This window comes from Miniopterus schreibersii (assembly GCF_964146895.1).
Source record: "Miniopterus schreibersii genome assembly, chromosome: 11".
Taxonomy (NCBI): domain Eukaryota; kingdom Metazoa; phylum Chordata; class Mammalia; order Chiroptera; family Miniopteridae; genus Miniopterus; species Miniopterus schreibersii.
This window is the reverse complement of record NC_138111.1, coordinates 61,668,833-61,696,622: the sequence shown is the minus strand read 5'-3', so window position 1 is coordinate 61,696,622 and position 27,790 is coordinate 61,668,833. Positions and strand designations below refer to the sequence as shown.

At 39.5% G+C, this 27,790-nt stretch overlaps 1 protein-coding gene across 2 annotated transcripts in view; it reads left to right on the top strand.

Moving 5' to 3' along the window:
- The window catches only part of LINGO2 (leucine rich repeat and Ig domain containing 2), a 1,050,740-nt gene that overhangs the window by 755,912 nt on the left and 267,038 nt on the right, over positions 1 to 27,790 (top strand). For both annotated transcript variants that reach the window (XM_081152398.1, XM_081152397.1), the window contains exon 6: positions 26,797 to 26,952. The gene's annotated coding sequence lies outside the window, so the exon portion shown is untranslated. The remainder of the gene's footprint in view (positions 1 to 26,796; positions 26,953 to 27,790) is intronic.

Sequence of the window (27,790 nt, the reverse complement as noted above, 5' to 3'; positions counted from 1 at the left end):
AGATAGATAGATAGATAGATAGATAGATAGATAGATAGATAGATAGATAGATAGATAGATAGGGGGGGCCTGAAGTTTATACAATAAGAGGAGGGGGGGCCTGAAGTTTATACAATAAGAGGAGGAGATGTTATTAAGAAAAGGAATGAAAAATTGCTGATATAAAACTAGAAATTAAGCCTTGTCAGGCCCCATGCCAGCCAGAGGCTCTGAATCCTAAACTTCTTTAGCTTCATGGTTGATCCTTCTGACTCTAATTGTTCATCTTACTCATCCGCTTTGCTTTTAGACAAATATTTTTCCAGTATTTAACTGCTTTTGATTATATAAATGCTTGGGACTTTCTATAGAATCCACCAAGAAAGGAAGACACTGAAAGAAGCGATTGTGTCATTCAGTTTTCTTGTTTCATGATAAATATCTATTTTTATAACGCCATAGGTAATTTCTGTCCTATTCTCTACAAACCCTGTATCTGATTGTCCTCTCACTCTTTTTCTGATCTGTTGCATTAGCCTCTGTTTCAAGCAGACCATGGTGATTAACTGGGGCCCTCCCTGCCCTGTGCCCTTATCTTGCCCCAGTGCTCTGAGAGCGCATCTGCTTTGATGCTACACTTGGGCATTTACAGCTTATTTCAAGGCTACTGTGGGTCTTCCGGGCTTGTTTCTTATGTTCTTTTATCAAAGTGAATTTAGTCATATTGAAAGACATGGAATTCGACCACAGAGGATGAGAGTTGTAGGTAATCCTGGAACACATGAGGTCCATAAATTTTTAATTGTAATTTTCTTGGAGATATTTTAGGGATTACACAGTTTTTCTCTTTACATATATCTGTCTTGTAAAAACTGTATATTAGAGGATGTGATGATAATAAACAGCACACTCTCTGAGTAGTGTTATACATCAGATTTTAACGCGTTAGGGACCAACCCTACGTGAATACAAGCTTCCAGATTAACACCCCTCAGGGCACGATTGGAGGAAATATTTTCCTGTCATATCTCCAATCGATGAGCATCCTGAGATTTTAAGGAGGTTGATTTATAGACTCAGTATTTGTATTTACATACTCAGGTATCTCTCAACATATGCAACCAAAATCAGTTAATACAATGCATGTTCATCAGGACTGTAATACTTTCACCAGTTGATTTGATTAGTAAATATTGTATCTTTGAGGATATGAAATGAACAATTTAATGACTTTGTACATTTGATTTTATGTAGAGAGGGGAAAAATTCTGCAGAAAATTGGAAAATCTTTTTTCTGTCTAGTGACTCACCTCAAGTCCCACAGCTAATGATACAGAATCAATATAAGCCGATGTTAAAGATCATGCCTGGGATCTAGATAAACAGGTCTGACTTTTAATTACGCCACACATAAATTTTTCACATGTAAATTTCTTAACTTTTAGTAAATTTGATCTCTTCTAAAAATGGAAGTAGTAATGCCGATTGCATAGGGTTACTATGAGAATTATTTATCTAATAAATACGCTCTGCCTAGGATGTACAGGAACTGTCCAGGAGGCAGAGGTTCCTGCTCTCCTGGAATCCTATGATTTAGTTGGGGAAACAGACAACACATATATTTTTGAAAGCAGTGAATTGACATAGTGTGATATGACGGAAAGCCACTGGTTAATTTTAGGTTGGGTGGTCAGGGATACCTCTTTGAGGAGAAAACCTTTGAAGTCCAAATGATAAGAAGGATTCTTCCGTGAAAAGTAAGGAAAGGTAAACATTCCCGGAAATGGAACTGTTGATAGGCCCAAGACTAAGACAAGCCTGATATGTCCAAAGCGGAGGGCAAATCCCGGTGTGTCTCAAGTTCAGCGTGTGGAAAGGGGGTGCTAGAAGACAAAACTGGAGAGGAGGCTTAGTAAGTCATTTGTATCATTCTCAGCAGAATGGAAAGCTACTGGAATGATGGTATTTGATTTTATTTATGAAATAAATCTCATTAATGGATATATGAAGGATCATGAATTGCATTTAAATAGTTGATTTGGTTTTTTTGTTTCCCCCACGTAGCATCCCATTCCGCACCCTAACATTAACTGAAATTCCTTTTGGGAAATGATGCGTTCTTTGGTGAGTGTAGTTGGGTGATCCCTGGCCTTCCCCCAGCCCACGACATGTCCTAAGATAAGCTGAGCTTACGCGTCTTGTCTGCAGGTGGAACACAAAACAGATTGACAACGAAACTGAAAATGTTTGGTGTCTATTCATATTGAACAAGTGCTTCCTGAAGTTTCTGCTTCTTGGCCCTATCCATAGCTCTTACCTATTTTGAAATCTGCGTCTCCATCCTGAGTTGATAAACTCCTAATACATTTCCAATACATTTTCTTTAGCCAGTGACAGTTTCGGTGGCTTGCAGCTAGAGCCTTAACAGACATGGTATATAAATCACCTGGCATATAGTAGGCCCTCGATAATGGTGATGATTAATGGTAGAACAGAACTGAACTCATGCTTCCTAATTTCGCTCTTTATTAAAGTAGCTTCTGTATGTCTTTTATATAGTTTCTGCTTGGCTCTCAGCAGTTTTCTCTGCCTATGACAAAGTAGACCTTGTGGGCTGAATTATCTCTAGCTTACTTACAGACAACATATTCGCCCAATGTTTTGCTTCCCAAGCAAATCTCAGGCTTCTTGATTCTTAAATGTCAGTGGGCAATTTGTTTGGGTATTTTCTCAGGACAGCTATAAACAAACACAGGGAACAGTTCATGTTCAACTCTTTGTTAAGCATTTCTTTCATCAAAGTGAGTGTTTTGGTGTGAGTGGGAGAAGGGTGTAAATGAGTGCAGTGCATAAATTTCTTATTATTAAAATTGTTTTAAAGTAATAAAAATTAAAGCAACCCAAACTCGTTCATCCTAAGAAATGTGAGCTATGTTTTATATCCATGGGTTGGCAGCTACACAACAGCGTACAGGCCATTATTGATGCTGTTCATGAAGTCATACTGTAATTCTACACTGTAGGGACCTGCTTGTTTCTTGGAGCTAGCTGGTCGTGGTCCCCGAGTTTCAATGTCCTGTCATGTTGAAAACAGGGCTTTTTAACAAAAATAAAGAAACAGAAAGGGAACAGATGTGCAAAAGACTTGGCAGGTAAACAAATCCTATTCTCAGTGTGCGAGAGAGTCCTCTGCTGCGTTGCATCTTTAGAAGAGATCGTTTGAAGGGAATGAAGCTGTCATTCAGAGAGAGTGATCTGGCCCTACTCACTGAACTCTGCGGTATATAACTGGCTCTGTTTTGCTATTTCTGTGCCCTGTGCCAAAGTTACCTTCCCCAACCCATTCCTAAAACACATCGGTAAAGACAACACTGAAAGGTATCTGGTGGTTTGACTAATTCCCAAGTCTATTGCTGTATAACTATTCCTCCAGGGTCTAAGAGCAGCATAAACATCTGGAAAAGTAAACGTAACTGCTAAAATTGTTTCCAATTATGTGTGCTAATTTCAGAGCCATTGAGGACGTATGCGGTTTGCACAGGTGTCTCATTAATGCCTAGGTGGAGGGACTGACGCCGACAATCAGAGTCCCCCTTTGATTTGTACGATCCTTCAGTTCACTGAGAGACATTGGACTGGAGCTGGAAAATCTGAATTCTGCTCCTGCTCTCATGCTAATGAGATATGTGACCTCAAGCAAATTACTCAGTTTCACTGGTTTGTTCCTCTTTAAAATTATGAAAATAGGCTGTGTGACCTTTGAGAATGATGACAATTATGTTTCTCATCCAAAACTAGAACAAACTGATATGTGATGAGATTTTTCCCTGGGTTTAAGAAGTTTATTTTGCCCACTAATATATTGACATATTTGTAACAAAGTTTGAAACCGGGAAGATTATTTAAAATCAGGAAATATTCAGGAGAATTTTGAAATCAGGAAAATCTCAGAAAATTAGAGACGTAGTCTCACCACATTAATAAGGCCAATCTTTAGTTTTAAAATTCTAGCGTCTTGAGATTCAAGGTGACTCTGTGAACCACTAGTACTTTTTTTCTATTTTGGGGGGCTGGCTCAGGAGTCAGGTTTATTGTACACAGTAAAGTTTACACACAGTAAAGTTTGTTCCTTTTAGAGTTTAGTTCTATAAATTTTGACCTACGTATAGTAATATAACCATCACCACAAGAAAAATACATAGAATGTTTCCATCACTCTAAAAAGTTTTCTCAGGCTCCTTTGTAGTCAACCCTTCCTCTCATCCTCAGTCCCAGGAAGCCACTGATCTGTTTTCTGTCTCTGTAGCTTTTCCTTTTCCAACTATCCTGGAGGTGTAATCACGCAGGCTGCAGCATTGTTATTTAACATAGTACATGCAATATTCAACCGCGTTTCACATATGAGTAGCTTCTTTCCTTTTATTACTGAGTAGGCATTGTGGTTGGCATAAGAATGACCCCACTCCCGCCTCCCAAAGATGTCCACGCAATGATCCCTGGAACCTGTGAATATTTTACCTTACATGGCAAAGCAGCTTTGCAAATATTAAGGTTGCAAACCTTGAGATGGAGAGATTGTCCAGGATTATCTGGGTGGGTCCAGTCTAATCATATAAACTCTTAAAAAGAGAGAACCTTCCCAGCTGTAGTAAAGAGAGAGGAGACGGAAGGAGGAGAGATTGGCAGCCTGGGAAGGACTCACCCCCACTGCTGGCTTTGAGAATGGAGCACAAGAGCACCACAGGCCAGCGAGTGGGCCGGGCTGTCCCTGTGACTTTGGACATCCACGTGGAGGTCATCGTTTTCCATTGCACATTGGGTTGCGTTCAATTTAAACTCATCTGTACCTCTCGATTCTCGCTTTAAATGTTTCTTCTCCCTCTGTTGGGCAATTAATACTTTTAATTATTCCTAATAAATATAATATGCAAATTGTCACTGTCTGTAAGGAGTGTTAAATTGTTGACTAAAGAAACAAGTGTTCAAGTCAGCCCTGGGTTCTAAGGCTGCTTCTGCCGCTCACTGACCACGTGAGCGTGGCAAGTAGCTGAGCTTCTCTAAGGTTGTTGTTTGTACTTTGTATAAGGTGGAATAGAATAAGGGTTGTTACGAGAATTAAATGAAATAATGTTTCCTTAGGCGCTTGCTTGGAGCAGTGCCTGGCCTAGAGAAAGCGCTCGAGAAATTTTATTATTACAATTTTAATAACATGAGCATTTCCAAACATAGCTTTTTATGAACTTGTGTTTTCAAATGTCAGGGTCTCCTTAGAGGGACACACCCACTGATTAAACACCACAGGTCTATAATGCCAGACAGAACCCCATCACTGCAACAGTCAAGCGTTTGCCTTTTGAAGCTTGTTATCTAGACCGTTTTTACTGTGGTGTGGACGAAGTGAGCTTTAACTGCAGCCTAGGAAGTGTCGGACTCTACTGCTCATAGTTGCAGTCCATGACTTTGAGCATGCCACTGACCCTCTTCGAAACTGGTCAAAATAATCTCCAACTCCCAAAGTCACTGCGAGACTTCTGCCGCGACGAACACAGTACACACTTCACAAACATTAAGTTTCTCCTACAAAAAGTAGTTTGGAGATTTAAATAACAATATGATACATTCCCATGAATAAATCAATAATGTAAGTGGAAATATGCATATAATTGAATGTTTGTGCTCTGCACCTAACTTTTTCAAGTGCTGATTTGCAATGCAGAGTTCTGACTCCATTTACGGTGTCCTGAGAAACGGGAAATTAAAGAAATTCTATCCTTTGCATCTCTCAGGTGTTTATGAGGGTAGAAATGCTTTGAGCCTTTTTTGTTACTACTGCGAATCAAATTAGTCTGGTTGTAGCGCTGTATTAACTCCGTGAGCCTTGAAGGGACATGGGAGTCCTGGTGGGATGAAGAGCCGGGTACCTGTTTCAGCTCAGTAGCTCCTTGTCTGGCTGCAGCCTGTGTGTATTACTTGCTGACGGCCTTTTGATGTGACTCACTGCACAGATGTCGGAGAGAATTGCCATCCAGGCTACCTCTTATCTCTTCTTGTTTTCATCTGCTTTGTTCCAACAAAGGCTAGAGCTGGATTTGACTGGACTGCATTATTGAGGCTCTAAGAGTTGGCCCGTCCTCTATGTGGCGCACAAAAGTGTGACTTGAATTAGCAGACTGGGAACCTTTGAAAGGTAGTAACTGCTCACCCAGCTAGCTGTTCTTGTACTGTGTATAAATTAATACAGTATTTCATCTGCGCCATCAGCCTACTGTTATGTGAACAGCCAAAGAGGGAAGAGACCAAAAAAAAACTAGTGCCTCTTGAAAATCTCTCTCTTTTTTTTTTTCCCCTCTTAACTTCTGGTTTTCAAAGTAAGAAAATTTTAAATTTTGTTTCCCAGAACTCTCATGGCCTACCAGAGCCTTATGTCACCTGGAATAGCTTAACTTTTAGCTATTTTAATTATTTTACTTCTCATGTTGATCTGAAAAGGTTTCACTAATAAAGTTACAAAACAACATGTTTAATCTACTATAGAAACTTTTCCAGCCACTTTTACGAGATCTTTACTTAAGTCTTCTTAGGATATCATTGTTGACTCCGGCAAGAACTTAAACCCCCAACAGACAAGGTATGTGTCTATTAATTTTGAATTCCCTCACATTCTAACATAGAACTTGCACACCACAGGTGTTCAGTGTTTTCACAGCTACATATTGCCTTATCTATTCTGCTTCTCCATGTGTGTGTGTATATATATATATGTAATTATATACACACACATATATATATAATTACATATATATGTATATATACATATATATGTATAATTTATATATATATAAATTATTGTTCTTTGCTCTTATAATCAACATTTATCAGGTGCTTATTATATGACAAGTACTGTACTAAGTGCTTCATGTGTATTTGCTCACTTAAAGTTTATGGCAATCCTATAAAATGAGAAACACTATTATTTATTATCATCTGTATTTCCAAATGAGGAATTTGAAACAAAGAAAAGTTTAGAAACTTGGCCAACAATCACATAGATAAGTAGTAAGGAAAAGCCATTTTATTTTTGTATTATTATTTTTAAATTTATTTTTATTGTTGAGGGTATTACAGGTGTCCCCCATCCCCCCTTTCTTTCCCCCCTCCACCAGGCTCCTGTTCCACCCCAGGCCTTCTCCACACTATTGTCTGTGTCCGTGGGCTATTCGTATGTGCATATAAGTCCTTTGATTAATCTCTTCCCCCACCCTTTCCCTCTGAGACCCCTCAGTCTGTTTCATGCTCCCATGTCTCTGGACCTATTTGTTCTTCAGTTTATTTTGTTCATTAGGTTCCACATATAAGCGAGACCATGTGGTACTTGTCTTTCTCTGCCTGGCTTATTTCACTTAGCACAATACTCTCCAGGTCCCTCCATGCTGTCCCAAAGGGCACGAGATTCTTCTTCTTTGCAGCTGCATAGTATTCCATGGTGTAAATGTCCCACAGCTTTTTTATCCACTCATCTACTGAAGGGCAAGAGAGCCATTTTAAACTTCAAACTCAGTCTGGACCTGGAATCTGTGCCCCTTAACCCATAACGGCTCTGCATCTCTATGAACTGTGCATCCTGATTACGCCCTGGAAAGAGAATTGTGTTCTTCGAAACTGAGTCATAGTTTTTACTCTAACAAATATGCATAAAATAGAAATTAGAAAAGAATAGAAGTTCTGGAACCTTCTTGGGGATCTCCAGAGGGTGTCCTTGTGTGCCCTTGGGAGTGGCACGCTCCACTTGGATGCTGAGATGATCTAAAGCTGTAAGTAATCCAGCCAATAATCGATAAATTAAATTAAATTAAATAATTAAGTTAAATTAAATTAAATTAACCATGCCATCTTCTTTTTATTAAAACCTAGGTAATGTGAATACAGGCTGGGACAAAAGTAGCTTCACAGTTGTGAGTATGTAAGATGCAGGGTTTATTCTTGTATTATTATTTATTAATTATTGTATTATTTTCCATACGAACAATTATAAACCTACTTTTGCCACACCTTGTATAATGTTTTCAAATAATAAAAATAGTTTACATTCCTTTCAAAAACAAACAGCTGTCCAGTTAGAAAGATTGCAGAAATATAGGAAACACAAGGAACAAATTTAGGACATAACTGTTTTTTCTACGAAAAGTCACACTGCATCAGACCACTGATACGTCTCTATTGATCTAGCACTGATTGTGTTGCCGCCGGTTGTTTGGAGATCACTAGAATATTATCGAGTATTCCACTCTTCTAAAAAATGTTCGTATTTTAAGCATTGCCACTGATTCCTACTGAGGTTTATAAATCCTGATTTTTAATGCACTGTAACGCGACACAGCCAAGGAGCAGTGGACTGCAGAACTCGATCTTGTGGCGGTCATAAAGAAAAGCCCAGCTCGGAGAAGTCGAGTTGGGGAACCCATTTCACCCTTCCGGATTAGTTTCTTTGTCTGTAAAAATAAATTCAGGGCCTTAAATATAGAAGGTACAGGATGACTCCCTGAAAAAGGAACAGGAGAAAAGTGGGAGGGAGGAGTGAGAGCGTACCGCTTGGTTTCTTTCCTGTTCTGAAATTCAGTCATGCTCCGATTTCTAAAACTTTGAGTTTCGAGTTGGGATATTTGAGGATTTGGTGACCCACTTCTTTCTCCCCATAACCATGGATCTAGCTTCACTCAACTGTGCGATTTCATGCTTGTCTTACTATGGGGCTTAACGAGATTAAAAGTCAGTTCGCACTGGTCATAATGTCTGGAGTTCTCAAGAGGCGCGGCCCTTAGTGCGTCTGTCCACCTTTCAGGCCAGAACCATCCCCGTGCCCCCGGGGCACCGGCAGGCTGGCAGCAACGGGCAGGCCTCCGGGTTCGTACCTCGGGCCACCGCACCTTCTCCCAGGGCGCCCCCGGCGTTGGGAAAGCATTCCCTTCCGCTGATTTTACTCAGAAGTTTCCACGGAGAAGCGCCTTTCCTCCTCATAGAATCTGAGGTAGAAATGCTTGAAGGTGTCCCTGAGAGCGCGCAGCCTTTCTGCCCGACGACCTCAGAACCTCCTCCCATCTTTACATGTGCCACTGCAGGACTCTGAAAAAAAATTCTTAAAAAAAAAAAAAAAGGTATTTTCAATTATTCCCAAAAGGTAATGGACCCTTTAGCGTTGAGGCTTAACAAAAGCTTCCTCCACAAAATATTATACCCCGTCTATGGACCGAATTATGCTTCCACACCCTACCCAAACCCTTTTTACTGGGCTTTTGGATCGCTCTCAAATTGTACCTGTGATTTTAAACGTATAAACAGGAGCCCAGAGTCCCCCTTGCTAACTATATACCTATTTTTGTGTGTGAAAAGCATCCTCTTGAAATGATTCAATTTCCTAGTTTAGTAGTTACGCTTCCAGATGTAATTATGCATCAGCCGAGGATGTGAATTCTCTCACTTGTAATTACTGGTCTCGTCGGGAAGCTGGCTGCGCAGCAGCACGTCGTGATTAAACTCCCGTTCACTACAGTGTCTTCATCAGGCCTTGGAATAGGTGTCAGGATTATTCGCCGTTGGTATTTTGTTGGCTCCTAGACTATTAATCAGTTTGTATGAAAAGCTGGGATGATATATGGCCTCTGCCTTAAATCCTCTATATTTTGTGAGTTGTCATGGCATTTAATATAATAGCTAACTCCCTTTGGGTCATTAAAAGCAAGAAGGTCAGGTTTTTCTTTTTTCCTGACACAGCAGAGCTCTGATTAAGTGTAAAGTCACAAGGTGATTTCTTCCCCTGTGCAATCTCCTATTGAGGGGGGAGGATGGGGGGGGGGGGGCTGGTAACGTAAGTGATTTTTTCAAATGGGAACAACAGCCTCCGTGAGCCACTTGTGAGTTTACTTCATATGAGCACATGCTAATAAAACTATTAAAGTTTTCTCAGGACTTTGCTAATTGTATTCTGTCTTGTGTAAAGGCAGAAATAATTTTTGGTAGAAGGGAGAGAGACTTATTTAAACCCAACCTGATAATTTTGTAAATACTACACAGTCCCCTAATAAAAATAAAGCAGTTTAATACTACACAGTACTCTGTGCATGTTAATAAGTTTATCCTTATAAATCCTCTTACTCGACTACTCTGCAGGTTGTCATTCATTTAAAAATCTAATCCACAATCATCCACTCTAATTTTTTATGTTAAAATTTTGTTTGTTTCTCAAAATTTCATTCAATTTCCACTAATCATTTTCCCACTCCCTTGGACTACTCTCTTTCTTTTTCCCCTCTCCCTCCACCTTCTCCCCTCCTCATTTTTATTTATATGATTTACAACTTAAAAATAAAAAATTTAGACACCTGGCCAGGCGTGGCTCAGCGGTTGAGTGTTGCTCAGCGGTTGAGCATCAACCTAGGATGCAGGCAATCGGGGTTCGATTCCCGGCCAGGGCACATGCCCGGGTGGCGGGCTTGATCCCCAGTCGGGGGCGTGCAGGAGGCGACCGATCGTTGACTCTCTCATCATTGATGTTTCCCTCTCTCTCTTTCTCCTTCCCTATCTGAGATCAATAAAGATAGATTTTTATTAAAATTTTTTAAAAAATTTAAAAATTAAGCAAAATTTTTAACAGCCGATGTCACAGTTACATTTCAAAATCTGCAAGTGGAGAGGGCAAGCTGGCCAAGTAAAAAATATTCTTTCTCAGTAAAAAGTACTTTTAATGTAAAATGATTGATTAGATAAATCATTGCAACTGGGTACAAGGAAAAAGAAGAACTATCGCCAGCTAAAGAGCATTAGTCATCTGACTAATAGCCAGTGAAGGGTCACTTAATTTCAGAAGAGACCTTACTGCCTGAAAGGTATTAGAAACTGCTTAAGCATTTTATCCGGGGTGTACATTTCTTCCTAGAAGGACGAGAGTTTCTCTGCTCGAGAAAGTTTTGTTGCTGAGCATGTTTGGGACAATTTTTCTTTATCAATTACTACTGATAGGAGAAATTTATCTCAAAGAGCTTGTCAGATGAGATTTTATATTTATATCCCATGTGTTTTTCATTAGTTTTATTGAAGTATAATTTACATATGATAAGCTGCACGTATTTAAAGTGCACACCTTTTTATAGTTCAACGTGTGCATCCACTCATGAAACTATGACCCCAGTCAAGATCATGAACATACATATTAACCTAAACAATGTTTTTGTTTGTATTTTTAATTTCTCCTTCATGCTTCCTCTCCCTATCATCAGTCAAACACTGAACTGCTTTCTGTAACTATCATTAGTTTGAATTCTTATTTTCCAGAATTTTATATAAATGGATTCAAAGAGCTTGTGCATTTTTTAGGGTTGGGGGGGTCAGACACCCTTCATTCAACATGATTATCTGCAGTCCATCAATGTGTTGTATTGCAATAGTTCATTTCTCTTTATTGCGTAGTAGAATTCAATTATATGGCTATAACACTACTCATTTGCTTGTTGATGGACATTTAAGCAGTTTCCAGCTGTTGGCTAATATAAAAACAAACAAACGAACAAAAAAAACCCAAAAAATCCCTGCTCTGAGCAGCTGCGTGCGAGTCTTTGCACGGACATATGTCTCCTTTCTTGTTAATAAGTCTGTAGAAGTTGAACGACTAGGTGAACTGTTGTTAGGAAACTTCAAACTGGTTTCCACTATCGCCAAGAGCTGGAGGGTGGGGAACACAGGGAGCGGCTGTGAAAGTGAAGTTTCAGCTATAAAGCGAATGAGAGCTGAGAATCCAGGGAGAATCTAGTGATCAGTGTGCATCGCGGGGACTCCAGTGACTACACCGCCCGCATGCTTGAAACCTGCTCCGAAAGCCAAGCTTAAAAGTTCTCACACTCGCAGGAAAAAGTAACTGTGAGGTGCTGGCTGCTGCTAATTAACTTGATGGGGGACCCTTTCTCAGCGTGTGTGTGTATCAGATCATCACGCCCTGCCTTTGAAGTATCTGACACTTTTATTTGTCAATTATACCTCAATAAAGTCGTAAAAGAAGTAATTGTACTATCTCCCATTTCAAGCAGCATTGCTTAAGAGTGTGAGTTCCTCCGCACACTCGCCAGTGCTTTTTAATTTCATCTGATCTCATGGGTGTGTAGTGTATCTTAAGTGCGGTTTTGTTGTTCTTGTTAACGGTTTCCTTTGCTGTGCAAAGCTCTTAAGTTTGTTTTATTTGCCTTTACCTAAGGACTAATGACGTTAAGCACTGTTTCCTGAGCTGGTTTGCCCTCCATATAGCTTCTTCAGTGAGCGCCCGTTCTTTTTTCAGTTGAGTTGTTTTCTTATGATTGAATTTTGAGAGTTCTTTACAAATTCTAGATACAAGTCCCTTATGGAATTTGCAGTTCCCCCAGTTTGTGGCCTGCTTTTTCTTTCTTTTAACAGCATAATTCACAGAGCAAAAAGTTTCCGATTGTGATGAAATCTAATTCGTCAGCTTTTTAAATTTATCTTTGTCGTTGGAAGTATTACAGATGTTTCCTCCCCACCCCATTTTTTAATGAATCATGTTTTTGCTATAGCATCCAAGAAATCATCTCCTAACCCAAAGATCTTTTCTCCTATATTTTCTCAAGAAGTTTTATAGCTTTAATAGTACGATCTTTGAGTGAACTTTCTATATTGTATGGTATGAGGTAGAGATTAAAACTCTTTTCCTTTTTTAATTTTTTTGTATAAAAATATCCAATTGTTCCAGAAGCAGTCGTTGAAAGGACTATCCTTTCTTCACTGAACTGTCTTTGTACTTTTGTTGAAAATCAATTATCTATCCCCACGTGGGTCTATTTTAGATTCTGTTTTGTTTAATTGAATCTACCTGTCAGTCTAGACACCAAACCACACTTGATGACTTGATAAATGAAGGCTTTTAAAAAGCCTTGAAATAAGGTATCATTAATCCTTCAGCTTTGTTCTTAGTTTTCAAAGTTTTTTAGCGGGGGGATTCTAGGTTCTTTGAATTTCCATATGAATTTTTGAAGCAATTTGTAATTTCTGTAAAAAAAAATTCTGCTGAATTTGTGAATGAATGAACTATATAGATTGACTTGGGGGAAACTGATACCTTAATAATGAGTTTTCTGACTCAGGAACACTGTATATGTCTACATTTATTCAGGCCATCTTTAATTTTTCTCAGCAATGTTTTGTAAGTTCCAGTGCCTAAGAATTGCACATCTTTTGTGCAAGATTTATTCCCACCTATTTCATGCAATTTTATACTATCGTAAATGGTATTGAGGTTTTTATTTGTAAATTTTGATGCTTAATGTTTTGTTGCTAGAATATAGAATTAAAATTAATGTTTATATGTAGTTCTTATAGTAAGCAACTTTGTTAAACTCACACATTAATCGTTTCTAGTACTTTTATTGCTATCTGCAAAATACCCTTCCTTTCTAATATGGATGTTTTTTATTTCTTGCTTGATTAAACTAGCTAGAACCTCCACTACAATGTTGAATAGAAGTGGTTGCAACTAACATCTTTGTTTTTCCCTCTGATTTTTTTGGAGGAAAACAGCCTTTCTCCATTAAGTATAATGTTATCTATAGGTTTGTATAGTGCCCTGTAGCAATTGGTGAAATTGCCTTCTATTACCAGTTTGCTCAAAGTTGTTTTTCTATCAGGAATGGGCAATGGCTTTTGTCAAATGCTTATTCTGTATCTACTGTAATGGTCATAGGGCTTTTCTTTTTTAGTTTGTTAGTGTGGTTACATTGGCTGCATTCCAAATGTTAAGCCAATTTTTCCCAGCTTTATTGTATAATAATTGACTTATAACATTGTGTAAGGTTAAGGTATACAATGTGTTGAGTTGATACACTTACAAAATGATTAGTAACATAGCATTAGCTAGCACTTCCATCAGGTCATATAATTAATTTTGTTTTTATTTTTACCTATTTTGTTGTTTTCTGCATCTGTGTGGATAGTCACACCATTCATTGACCTAAGAAAAGGTAAAAACAACAGATGCAGAGTCATGGAAACATGCAACAGACAGGATTTTCAGAGAGAAGGGGGAGGAGGGAGATCAACCAAAGAACTTATATGCAGACATGCGTAACCCGTGGACACAAACAACAGTGGGGTGAAGGCCTGGGGAGGGGACAGTGGGGAAAAGAGGTAGGGTCATTTGTAATACTTTCAACAATAAAGATTTTTTTAAAAAAACAAAGGTGAAAATGAAGAGAGGTTTTCTGAAGGGAGTTATTTAGTTTAATTGTGAATCACTTGAGGTTGAGGTGCCTGACCGGTAGCCAGGAAATGTGAAGGACAGGTGTTTGGAAGAAAAGGTGTGAAGCCCAGAGGCATTAGCCAGTCTGGAGTTAGAGATTTGCAGAATCACAATTGTTATTTCTAAGTTTGAAGAGTCCACAAGACTCTTCAAGGTGCACCAGGTCCAACCACAGATATGCCTGCTTTACACAGCTCTGGAGATCTGAACATAAAGCCAAGTAAAGTTCCATACCTCAAGCAAAGAAGTGCCGTGTCCTTTTGAATGAGATCTGAAAAGTGGTGACTCTTCTCCCCACAGATGTTAGGAGGCACCCTCTGGCCACAGTCATCGCCTGTGGTAAGGTGCATGCAGACCTTCAGTGCGGACTGACAAGTGCAGAGAAGATAATCTCATTTTCATGATCAGTTACATCGAAATCACATTTCACCTTTTACATAGGAACCAATGTCAAATGGAAAGATACAGAAAGTATTTTAAAAGCCATAATGTAGGTCACTTGTGTGCACTCAAAATGTGAAAGTCACCTGGCCAGGTGGCGCAGTTGTTCGGAGTGGCCTCCCATACACGGAGGGGTCGCAGGTCCCACTCCCAGTCGGGGTGCGGAGGGGAAGTGGGGGGTGTGGCCCATCAACGTCTCTCTCTCTCTCATCGATGTATCTCTTTCTCTCTCTCCCTTCCACTCTCACTGAAATCAATAGAAACATATCCTCTGGTTTGTCATGAGGGAAGATTATTCTTCCAAGGAAATATTTCAAACATAAAAAAAATCTCAATAATAGTGAAATATATCCCATATATTCACCACTATTCAGTTTAACAACTCCTGGCATTTTGTCATACTTGGTTCAGATCTTTTGTTTTCTTTTTGTTGTGGAAGAAATAAACCAATATAGATAATGCTGAACCTACCTTTGCAGTCTGTTCTGCCTCCTGCTCCTGATGTAACCAGTGACCAAAATTGGCTGTGTATTTCTCATGTCCCCATTTTTATATTCCCACTCTATCTGCTTTGTTGAAATTATCAATGATATAAGTATAGATACATTTCTAGATTTCTTTTTTTCTTCAGTTAAGCTCTTTGTCTATCAGAGTATCAGTACTCCACTATCTTCTCTTAACATATGTGTATGTATATGTATGTATACACATATAGACACACATATACATATTTCATGTGTGCCATTTTATAATTCAATATCTGTGTACTCTACACAGTGATCTCCCGCAAAAGTCTAATTACCATGGATCATCATACAACTGGTTCCCTTCACCCCTTTCACCTACCACCCAACCCCTTCCCCTCTGGTAACCGCTAATCTGTTCTTTGTATCTATGAGTTTGTTTTTGTCTTATTTTGTTTTAATTACTGTAGCTTTAGAGGAAGCCTTGAAGTCAAATAGAGTAAGTTCTCTAATTCTCGCCTTTATTTATTTTGACTTCGTTTTTCTAGGTCCTCTGCATTTCCACGTAAATTGTAGAATCAACTTCCCAATTTCTATTTCTTTTAAAAGCCTTTTGGGATTATAATTGTATTCTGTTGAATTTATAAATCAAATTAAAGGACCTTGACGTTTTAAAGGTACTGAGTTTCCCAGTCCATAAGCATGCTGTATCTCTCCACTTGTTTAGATTCTCCATACTTTTCCTCAACAGTGTTTTGTTGTTTTCAGTATATAGGTATTATAAGTTGAATTAGTTTTCCGTTGGTGTTTTTTAAATTACCAGAAATTTACTAGCTTAAAACAACATCCATTTTTTAATCTCTCGGTTTCTGTAAGTCAGAAGTCGGGCGTGGTATAGCTGGGCTCTCTGCTCAGGGTCTCACAAGGCTAAAGTCAAGGTGTGAGATACACCTGAGGTCTCTCCTGATCCTCAGAGCCTTTTCCCAAACTCACGTGGCTGTGGGCAGAGTTCATTTTCTTGCCCTGCGGAACTCAGGGAGGAACGCCTTCAAAGCCAGCAGCTCACCTGGTTAGGTGGCACCCACTCAGAATAACCTTCCTTTTGCTTAACTGAATGTCAGTTGGTCAGTATCCTAATTATGAAAGTGATAACCCATCATGTTCCCTGTCTCTCCCACACTCAAAGGGAGAAAGTTATATGGGACATATTATCCTTAGGGCATAAAATATGGGGATCCAGTTAGAATTCTTCATACTTTCACATACCTTTTGATGAATTTTAAAAAGTATTTTATGGTGATTTGTGCTATAAATGATGTATTTTTAAAATTTTATTTCCATTTGTTTGCTTTCGATACAGAGAGAAAAAACCAATTTATTTTTGTATGTTGATCTTAAATTGTGTGACATTGCTAAGTTCACTTATTAGTTCTAGCATATTTCAGAAGGTTTTATACATCTTAAGATCATGCCAACTGAGAATAGAGACGGTTTTACCTCTTTCTGTCTGATCTGTATGCCCCTGATTTCTTTTCCTTGCATTATTAAACTGACCAGCGCCTCGTCTGTAATATTGATCAGAGGTGGGAGGAGGCAACGTGCCTGACTTGCCCTTACCCTTAGGTGTTCAACATTTTACCGTGGAGTCTGATGTTACCTTTAGGCAGTGCCCTTCATAAGACTGAGGAAGGCCCAGTCTATTCTTAGTTTGCTGAGACTTTTTATCATAAATTGGTATTAATTTTACCAAATGATATTTTTCTTCATTAACTAAGATGACCACGTGGTAAATTACATTCAAATGTTAAACGAAACTTGCTTTCTGGGGACAAACATCACTTAGTCACACTGTAGTAACCTTTTTTACATAGGGTTGGATTTGATTTGCTATTTTGTTAATGATTTTTACTCTACACTCAGGAAGGATATTAGTCTGTAATTTTTTTTATTGTATCTTTGTTGGGTTTTGATGCCGGGGCAGGTTTATTTTGAACTCATAAAATGTATTGGGAAGTGTTTGTTTCTCTTTGAGTTTTTAAAAGAATTTGTGGAACAGTGGTGTTGTATCTTCCTTAAATGTTTGACAGGCCTCACTAGTAAAACTATCTGAATATGAAATTTACTTTTTGGGAAGGTTATATAACCATGAATTCAATTTATTTATTAAATTTAATCAACTTGATTAGTTGCAGTATTTTTGAGGAATTAGAAAATGTGTTTTATAAAGAATCTGTCCATTTAATCTAAATTATCACGTTACTGTTATAAATTTATTCACAATTCCCCCGTATAATTCTTTTTTTTAAAGGCTCAGAGAAGTTAACTTCAAGAAAATCACAAAGTTCATAAATAAGAATCAGAATTCACAGTTAAGTCAATGAGGTGACACAATTAACAACCCTGTCATACTACTTTTTTTTTTACACTTTATTATTTTATTTTATAGTTTATTTTATCTTTATTGTTGAAAATATTACAGATGTCCCTTTTTACCCCTATTGATCCTCTTTGCCCCGTATCCACCCCACCCCCAGGCCTTCCCCAGACCAATGTCTGGGTCCCTGGGTTATGCTTATAAACATATAAGCGTTAATCTCTCCCCACCCACTCCCCCACCCCCACCTTCCCCTGAGATCCCTCAGTCTGTTCTATGCTTCTATGTCTCTGGATCTATTTTATTCATCAGTTTGTTTTATTTATTACATTCCACATATAAGTGAGATCATGTAATGTTTGTCTTTCTCTGCCTGGCTTATTTCACTTAGCATAATACTCCCCAGGTCCATCCATGCTGTGCCAAAGCGTAAGAGATTCTTCTTCTTTTTACAGCTGCGTAGTATTCCATGGTGTAAATGTCCCACAGCTTTTTATCCACTCAGCTACTGATGGGCACTTGGGCTGTTTCCAGATCTTAGATATTGTAAATTGTGCTGCTATGAACATGGGGTGCATAAGTTCTTTGTGACTGGCGTTTTGGGTTTCTTAGGATATATTCCTTGAAGTAGAATCACTGGGTCAAATGGCAGCTCCATTTTTAATTTTTTGAGGAAACTCCATACTGTTTTCCACAGTGGCTGCCCCAGTCTGCATTCCCACCAGCAGTGCACCAGGGCTCCCCTTTCTCCACACCCTCGCCAGCACCTGTCATTCATTGATTTGCTGGTGGTAGCCATTCGGACAGTTATGAAGTGATACCTCATTATGGTTTTAATTTGCATCTCTCTAATGATTAGTGACTTTGAGCATTTTTTCATATGTCTCTTGGCCATCTGTATGTCCTCTTTGGAGAAGTGTCCATTTAGGCCCTTTGCCCATTTTTTCAAAGAACCAGCTCTTGGATTCATTGATCTTTTGTATTGTTTTTTTAGTCTCTATGCCATTTATTTCTGCTCTGATCTTTATTATTTCCTTCCTTCTACTTACTCTGGGCTTTTCTTGTTGTTCTCATTCTAAGTCTTTAAGTTGTAGGGTTAGAGAGTCTATTGGAAGTTTTTCTTGTTTTTTGAGGTAGGCGTGCAGTGCTATGAACTTCCCTATCAGGACTGCTTTCGCTGTGTCCCATAGATTTTGGGTCGTTGTGTGTTCATTTTCATTTGTTTCCAGGAAGTTTTTGATTTCTTTCTTGATCTCGTTGGTAACCCATTCACTGTTTAAAAACAGCTTTTTAGCCTCCATGTGTTTGAATGTTTTTTAGTGTTTTTATTGTAATTGATTTCTAATTTCATGCCATCATGATCTGAGAATTGCTTATCTCCATTTCATTTAGCTCTTTTTCTGGAGACTTCTCTTGTTCTTTCATTTGGGGCTTATTTTTTGTCTCCCCATTTTGGCTGCCTGTTTGGGTTTGTTTCTATGTATTACGTAGATCTGCTAGGACTCTCAGTCTTCTTGGAGGGACTCACGTGCAGGCCAATATCAGACACAGTTTGTGACTGGCCTTGAGTACCCTGTTTGGAGCTATCAACAACCCTCGGCTCAAGGTCTCCTCCGCTGGGCTGGGTGCATTTGGACAGGACCTAGATGCACACCAAAGTCTGCTTTTCCAAGGCCCCGGTTCAGAAGCAGATCAGGCAAAGACTCAAAACACTCTCTTATAATTCTTTATATCTTTAAGATCTGTAGTGAGATCTCTTCTTTCACTGAAGATGTTTATAATTTCCACTTCTCTGTTTTTATTACATTTCACTATTCATTCATCTACTTAATTTTTTCAAAGAAGCAACCTTTGGCGCTTTTTTTTGTATTATCAGTTTCTATTTTATTGAATCTTGCTTTTAGCATTATTTCATTTTGATTCAGGCTTAATTTATCATTTTCTTCTAGTTTCTTAGTGTGGAAACCTAGATCTTCGATTTGAGACCCTTGTTTTCTAATCCAAGCTTTGAAAATTATCAGTATATATTTTATCATTGATTTAGCTGCGCCCGACACATTCTGATGACCTTGCCCATCAGTCAGAGTTCCTTCATCTCCAGGCCTGTGTGTTGCTAATGTTACCATAATTTGTATTTGCCATAGCACTTATGACTCTCCAAAACCGTCTTATTTTTACCATCTGCCTTCTTCCAATGGAAAGTAAATTTCAAACAATTGGGTATCTTATTTGTCTTGGTATGTGTTGTATAAAACCAGAACTCAGAAACTAGTACTGTTTGTGACTAGCTGTTGAATGTGATAAGAAGTTAATGAATTAATGACCTTTTGGTCCTGTCCAGGTAGCTCAGTTGGTTAGAGGATTCCCCTGATGTGCCACAGTTGTGGGTTCTAGCCCCGGTCAGGGCACATATGACTAGCAACCAATTAATACATGAATAAGTGGAACAACAAATCCATGTTTCTCTCTCTCCCTTCTGCTCTCTCTCTCTCTCTCAAATAAAAAGGATGGTACAGATCAGGGTATTTATAAAACATGGAAATAAATGCTGAAATATTTGAAGGGAAAACATTGAACACTAAAGGGGATTTCCCAGTTTATGCTAAATACAGGAGAATCATTTTTCAAAAACAGGCTATTGTATTTGAAACTAAAAGAGAAATAAATGTTACACATTGAAACTTGTGGTACAATATTAAGAAAGATCAACCATAGGCTTTTCTAGAAGTGTGGTTCTTAAACATTACTGGGTCAAAGTATAATCTAGCCTACAGCAATCTGCAGAATTCCCAGTGTCACTCCAAAAATGGGGATTTATTAATTCTGGTGAGAGGCCCAAGAATCTACATTGTCAACCTCACTCTTCGGTGATTTTGATGATCTAGTCCAGAGGGTTATTTTTCCCCACTAGAAAGACTTCTTGAAGTTTTTACCCACCACAGATTTTGCCAAAAGTTTGGGGGATGGGACCGATCTCTAGGTAGTAGCAGGTGGTGATTCCTCAATAGTTATAAAGCAGGATCTCATACTAGCGGATGAAGAGCGAAGCTGGCTCACAGAAGTGTCCTCTCCGCACAAAGCATGTTAAAATGTTGTTGGTAAAGCCCTGAGGCTAAGCCTGCTTTCTTCACTTTGCTGTTGGCCCTTTGACTCCTGCTTGTAGCCACAAAGCTGTGTTCACATGTGAGTGACAGAGCTGGCCCTGGGGCATTTGCTTGTGAGCTCTCGAAGTTTAGAGGATCCCTTTCTAAACCATAGAAAACTCAGAGTATGGGAGGTAGTTAAGAGCTTTGTAGTGATGATTAATTTTTTAATTGAATTTATTGGGGTGACATTGGTTAATAAAATTATATATGGCCCAGCCGGGCGTGGCTCAGCGGTTGAGCCTCGACCTAGGATCCAGGCGATCGGGGTTCGATTCCTGGTCAGGCCACATGCCCGGGTTGCAGGCTGCAGCCGATCAATGACTCTGATCACTGATGTTCCTATCTCTCTCTCTTCCTCTCCTTTTCTCTCTCTGAAATCAATAAAGATATATTTTTAAAAATTAATTAATTAATTAAATTATATACGTTTCAGGTGTACAGTCATACAGTGCATCATCTCCGTATCGTACTGTGTGCTCACCACCCCAAGTCAGGGCTCCTTCCGTCACCGCTGATGGTCACCCCCTCACCGTCTTCCACCTGCCCCCACCCCCTTCCCTCTGGTGATCACCCTGCTGTTGTCCAGGTCTGTGAGTTTTTCTTTTTTCTTTTTGCTTAATCCCCTCAAAGTTCTAGCTTGACCAGGCCAAGCCAAGCTGGAGTTGAGCTGTGAACTGCTTTTCTCCTCAAGGCTGACATGTCCTGAAGGACCCCTGCAGGCTGGGCCCCTGTCCCTCTTCCGTCATACGCTGGCTTCCTTCTGTCCACCCCCTGGACCATGAGCAAGGCCTGCCCAGGAGCCGAGCCCTCGCACTGGCCCTGCCCTCAGGACCCAGCCCATCACAGAGAACTTAATAGGTGTTCAAACGTTTGTTGAAATGAAAAGTCAAAAATGAAGAAAAAGGAGAGGGAAGGGAGGGAGGGAGGGAGGGAGGGAGGGAGGGAGGGAAGGAGGGAGGGAGGGAGGGAGGGAGGGAGGGAGGGAGGGAGGGAGGGAGGGAGGGAGGGAGGGAGGGAGGAGAGACAGTGGAAGAAGAATGTAGCGGAGGAGAGAAAAAGGAGGGAGACACGTTTCCTTTGTGGAAAACCTGGGAAAATGACTCATTGTATCCCCTCATTTTCAGAAAATTCGAACAGGAATGTGGCCTATTTTAATTGGCAAAGTTTCTAGGTCATAATCAAATTCAGAGTTAGGCATCTTTGAACGAAGATGGAACCACAGAGAATTGTTTAAGTATCAGACACTGGGTTTTTTAATATTGAAAGAATTGCCCTAGATTTAATTTTATGTCACTTAAGGGGCCTCCTGCTGGGTTTCTGAACTGAAAATACTAAATGAATGTTTTGGAAGATTATTTCAAGTTTGTAATTACTAATAACATGCATCAGTAAAGCATAATGTGCTATTTATATTTTAATCTAATCATAGGCTTTGCCACTGTCTATCCACACAGCCTTTTTGTGTGCGTCTGTGTTTTCTTATTGAAAAAGGGAAAGAAAAAAAAAATGGCTTGTAAGACAGAGCGAGAAAGATGTCATCTGTTGCTTTGAGAAAATTAAGCTCACTTAAAATTGAGTATTCAGAAATCCTGTTATTTTGTTTGTTGGCTTTGGTGTCTTCATTTGAAATAAAACTACCCAAAACATGATTCTTTAAAATCAAGTGAACTGGAAATCTGTAAAGTTGTTTAAAAACGCTACTCGGAGTGAGCTGGGCGCAAGAGTAGAGTAGAAGAGAGGCGGGAGCTCCATGGGGAAGGCGCTCACCCGGACCCTGCCACCAGCGCACTGCCTCTGGTGAGTGACCTGATCTTCCTGAGACTCAGATTTTCATCTGTAGATTGACCGAAGCACTCGAATTTAATTTAGAAGAACTCAGAATTAATTGACAGCACAACACTGTAAATTAGCTGCATATGTATCCCAGCTCCATTTTCCAAAGACTCTACCTCTTTGGGCAAGTAAGTTGAACTCTATGATCCTGTTTTCATTACCCTAAAGAAGGAATTATTGTCATAAATATTTCACACTTTTTTTAGAAAGTTCAATGAGAAACTACATATAAAACAGATAGCACCTGCCACACGGAAGTAACGTCGACTTTTGTTGATGACCCCTGACTGCTGGAAAAAAACCTGTGACTTAACATCTGACTAAGTGAAAGGGAAAAGGAATTGGGAAGTGATAATTTTGTGGCTAGAAAAATGGTGGCAACTTCCCTTTTCCAATATCACTAATAAAGCGGGACAGATGTGACATTTCTAAGGCAGAAAGCCTCGTGACTTTGACCATTGATGACCTACCTATTTCTGCATTGTTGAGGTTTGTATTTTTATATCTGTGTGGGCAAGTGAATGAATTACTTACAAAGCTTGTAAAATATACCAGGCGGTCGTTTAACAAACGCACTGAGCTCGCAGAACGCTGAGCTCTCCTGGTTTTGTCAGATGCCAGAGGGCCATGCAGCACGCTGCCGTGGGGGAGGTGAGGCACATGCCTAAGTTAAAGCTTAAGGAGCAGCGTGTGAACAAGGGCATCTCAGTAGCCTGTGAACTGAATGCCTAAGTACCGAGGGACCCTTTGGAAAGCTTTCTTCCAAGCAATAAGAGAAACTAAAAGGGCAGTAGCAATATGCGTAAAGAAAGGCAAATAGGACCAAAACCCAATCACTGCGGAGCACTTAAGGCCAGACCAGGAAACAAGAAAACAGGGTTTGTGAATGTTTCAATTTCTTCTCCTTTTTTCAATTTTTGTTTTGGTCTCGTTTTGTTTAAAATTCATATACAACAGTAACTTATCAGTGGGTTCTGAGCGCCATGCCCCTATCTAGAACCTCTTTGAACATTGTTAAAAATTCATTAAAACATTTAAAGTAACATTATCGAGGTATAATTTACATACAATAAAATGAATTTATTGAAAATTCCTTTTTAAAAGAATACAAGCTTCTCAAATATAAGAATAGCATTTACTTTTTAAAAGTCTTGATTTTAGACGAGTCATCCCAGTAATAAGCAGAGACTCAGAAAAATACAAAATAAGAAAATAGAAGAAAAGCCATTTCAAAACCATATTGATTTTAGTGAAAATCACTTAATTTCCAAGGGTATTTTAAAAAGCATTTCCCTGCATGTTTTGTTTTCATTTTGTTTCTATTTTATAGCTAGCATATTTGAGGAGAACTGAAAAAATTATTTTAAGCATTTTTTATTCTGAAAATTGTTATTAGAATGAAGTTTCAAACCAACGGCACAGAGTTAGTACTGCCTCTGAACACCTAATGGACTTCTCCGAGAGGAATACGGCTAATTGTATGTCCCCTTCGAGAAAATATATGGAATGACAGCACGCACGTGTGAACCAAGGGGCACCGACAGTAGTGTCCTGTGCCTGTGACGGAGACCGCACGGGGTCGCGCTGTGACACCTGATGCGCCTGCACGGAGGCACTGACTCTGTGTCGGATCCCAGAAACACGAATGCACCATCCAAACCTAAAGGCTGAAATGCCTGGACCGTTTAGACTCAGCCTGTTAATTATAGGGCTCATGGAGAAAGGCTTCGGAGAGACGCAAAACCATGGCACCCGGCAAGGCCTTCGGGAGTCCGCTGTGTGGGTCGGTCCTTTCACCCTGTCGCCCCCCCGAGCCTACAGCGCTTCCTTTACGCACTGACGAACTTCATAAAACCCCACAGTCCACTCACGTAGGGGGTGGGATACGATATAACATCACGCCAGTTATTTGGACACCTTTCTTGGTTACAGATGCATGCCAACAAACCAGAGTGGAATAGACGGCAATCTTTCCAGGAGAGTATGTGTCTACATTTTGAATCTGAGCACCTAACCCCACACCTGGCACAACCGAAGTACTCAATTAAAATGTGTGGGATGGCCCTGGCCAGGCTGGCTCCGTGGTTAGAGTGTTGGCAGGGCCCTAAGGGTCATGGGTTCAATTCCCGGGCAAGGGCACGTGCCTCGTCGCAGGCTTGGCTGCAGGCTCGATCCCTGGGGTGGCCAGGGCATGTGCAGGGGGCCGCCAGTCGATGTGGCCCTCACATCGGTGTTTCTCTCTCTCTCCCCCTCCTGCCTCCCCTCCGCTCTGTAAAAAATTCAATGGAAAAAAATATCCTCGCGTGAGGATTAAAAAAAGAAACACAAAATTTTGTGGAATGAATAAGTGGCTTAATGGATGAATCAGGGATCGATGGTCTGTGGAAAAGCATCACTGCTGAAAACCTACCTCTTCAGAGAAGGGATCGATAGCATCACTTCTGTACAATGAAATACTGCCATTTTAGAAAGCAAGTCGTATTTCTGATTCTTATTTTCAGTCTTTTGTAGCAAGTGCCAGAACTAAAGTATAAGCCACACTAGGGCACAGAGGAGTGCTTTCAAAGCAAGGAGCTTTCAAAAATTCCTCACTTTATAGTAAGTCTGAGAGCTTGGGGATTTCGTTTATAAACACTTCTCTGTCATGTGGTCGACCAGTGTATGACCACTCCCAGTATCCTGCATGGCAGCCAGGAGACCAAAAAGGGTTACAACTCATGGAAACATACTTGTTTCATAAGGCAATTGATTTGATCATTTTCAGAGCATCTCTAAAGAAGAAAAGTAATTTGGGGCATGAATAGAAACATTTTGCATCCAGAAGTTGACTAAAGTTTAGTTTAACAAATACCAGAGCTTGGATCAATAGATAGAAAACTTCAGCGGTGTGTGTGTGTGTGTGTGTGTGTCAGTAATAACACCAAAATAACACTCCTGTTCTGAATTGCAGAATGGTCATTTTGTGTCCAAGTGTACCTGCTTTTTTAAGGCCTTATTTGAGAGTGTTGCATTTTAGTCTGAGGTATGTGCTTGACTCCGGCCCTTGCCGTTCTTGCTGCAATGGCACAATAGGGTATCTTACGACTGTGTCTTTCAGCAAAGTCTCCACCTTGACTCCTGGGAACACTTGAATCTCTAATCACAGGCGCACGAGGATCTATCAGTCTGTGGCTTGTTAAAACCAGTTTTTGCACCTGTGTCCATGAGTCTGCAGCACATACACTCACACGAGTCCTCCTACAGGCTTAGCATAAACTCTCAGCCTTTTCTTTCTCACTACTTAGAAAACAAATAATATTTGTTTTTGGATATGCATAACTGAATATGGTGGTTGTAGCTAAAAAATTATAATAGTTATTAAAGGCTACCCTGAAAGGACCAAGAAGCAAATCTGTTCATTAGTATCTTTCTAAATTTCTATTGAACAGAATTGTGTGGCAGGTATCAGTGTAATTACGTTGTTCATTGTGCCTGGGGCTTTTCTCCTTGAATGGAAGTTAAAAATGCTTATGAAGTCTAAACACCACAATTACTCATATAAACATAGATAGTTGAACAATTAAATACGTGGTAGGCTGCACCAAAATTAATTATCTAATTACTTTCCTGGGCTCTTGTGCCCATACTCTGGCTACAGCATGTCCCTGCTGGTTACTGTCTTCAAGTCTGTATTTCGATGTAGACAATGGTGGCTGCTGAATTTGCAGCACCTCACATATGCCCCTCGAAGGAGTTTCTCATGCACTGTCCTTCAGAGATGGTGCAGATTTTATATTGGGAATGTGGACATGGAGGGCAGTGTCAGAACTCACAAAGGAGACTGAACTTGATCTAGACCTTCATATAAATTTTCTTCTAGATGAGACTTTTCCTCCCGGTTTTGCCATGTTGAAACCTCACTGCCCCGTTACCTTGAGCTAATGAGTCAAAAATTACTCTGAGTACTCCAAATGGCCACCTACTTGACAGAGAAGGGATGCACAATATAAAATGTGTGACTTTTAATATCAATAATGTTTATTTATACTGAGAGCTCAAATAGATTCATAATCACAGGAAGAAGAGCATGTACCCTATAAAAAACACCTTCTGTAGAACATAAACTTCAGTCTTCTGGCTTTAATGTTTATCAGCAGATTGAGAAGCCATTTATGGCCCCTCACACCGTCCTTTATCATTTCTTTATTGATTAAGTAGTGATGCCTTCTGGACCTAAGACACGGTTCACTATTTTTCCATTAAAATGAAGAAATGCCTTGTTTGTCGCAGGTCCATTTGAAGCAGTTGGCTCGTGGGAATCTGAGAGATGCCGCCCGTGACGTGTTGGAATTATCATGATCAACTACCCAGTTTGGATTTCTCCCAGTGGCCCAGAGATTTGCATGGTAGACAGCAGGGGTCGGATCTTTAAAAAGAGTAAACCAGGTAAGATTTGAGGGAGACATCTGATCATTTATCACTTGCTCTACGGGCTTTCGTGTGCTGCCAAGGTGTATTGAATAAGTTATAGCTTTTCCAATTTTCTTCTAAGTCCACTGAATGGGTTGTTAAAGATTGGCGATCCCTTGGACTCAGCAAAATGTATATATAGTAATAATTGAGTCCCCTTTTTGTCAAGAGGAAAGAGCAGCCCTTTAAAAATACATATAAAGCAGACACAGGAATGCTATGGATGCTAGTTTAATGCAATAGCCAATAACTGCAAGCAGTAGAGACTTCCTCTTTCAGGAACTACTCTAAACCACAGTGCAATAAACAGTTATACTTTTGAAGGTGCAGAAGAGAATGTGTTGCCATTAAGTATTTACTTATATTATAGAAATGTATCAGTTCATAGCATGTGATCTTATAAATATCAAGGGTTACTTCAGTTTAGAAGATTACACTATTATTCTGGCTTTCATTTCTTTGAAAGTGTTTATCATTCTCTAAGTAGTATTTAAAACGGTGATACAATGACATACTCTATTGTTATTGTGGCTTCTAAACTTTAAAATAGTATACTCTTACTCAGGTACTCTTTTTCTCTACTTTGGTTTATTGCATTCTAGAAACAATTCTCAACTACTGTGTATTAACCATAGTTTGATCAGATCCTCTTATCTTTCTCTTTAACTCTTTTCCTCCTGTATAACATAATTTAAGTTTGTTATCAACAATTACCTGAGAAACCACAAGTTATTCTTGTCCTCTGACTTTCAGACCATTAAAGCTTTAAGGCTTCTTTGAATTGTATGCATTCCAAAGCAAGATTTTCTTTTGA